Source organism: Antrostomus carolinensis, unplaced genomic scaffold, assembly GCF_000700745.2.
Source record: "Antrostomus carolinensis isolate BGI_N321 unplaced genomic scaffold, ASM70074v2 scaffold43392, whole genome shotgun sequence".
Taxonomy (NCBI): Eukaryota; Metazoa; Chordata; class Aves; order Caprimulgiformes; family Caprimulgidae; genus Antrostomus; species Antrostomus carolinensis.
In genome coordinates this window covers 6,547-7,113 of record NW_010298696.1, presented here as the reverse complement: position 1 = coordinate 7,113, position 567 = coordinate 6,547, and the positions used below count along the sequence as shown (strand labels likewise).

At 48.7% G+C, this 567-nt stretch overlaps 1 protein-coding gene across 1 annotated transcript in view; it reads left to right on the top strand.

Moving 5' to 3' along the window:
- Positions 1-567, top strand: part of KLHDC2 (kelch domain containing 2) — a 16,752-nt gene that overhangs the window by 12,471 nt on the left and 3,714 nt on the right. The window lies entirely within an intron of this gene.

Sequence of the window (567 nt, the reverse complement as noted above, 5' to 3'; positions counted from 1 at the left end):
GAAAGATGATGACCTGCAATTTAAAAACATCAAAACTACTGTGATGCATGTATTTGGCATTGAAAACACTTCAGTGAGTTCCTGTGATCCAGCTTGTTTGGGGAAGTGTTCTGATGGAGGTTACATGAGTTAAAGCAGCGACGCTTCTTGGCCTGCCCCGTTTGGCCTCGCTCTTGCTGCTGGTGGGGATGAGGAGGGGTCTGTTTTCCTGGGGCAGAACAAGGCTGAGCTGCTGTCCCCCACCTGCTTTTCCCCTCTTTGGAGCAGCAGGACAGTGCTGTGTTGTTGCCAAACTCATATGTCAGATTAATTTTGTTTCCTCAAGTCTTAGGAGAACAATTCAAAATCTGACTGATTGTGCTCATTCAGTCTTTTGACTCAAGTAGGACATGAAAATAAAGTCTGTGCAAGCAGAGCATTGCAGCCACCCTCCAGAATCACAGAATCGTGGAATGGTTTGGGTTGGAAGGGACCTTAAAGATCATCCAGTCCCAACCCCCCTGCCAGCAGCAGGGACACCTTCCACTAGACCAGGCTGCTCAAAGCCTCATCCAGCCTGGCCGAGAA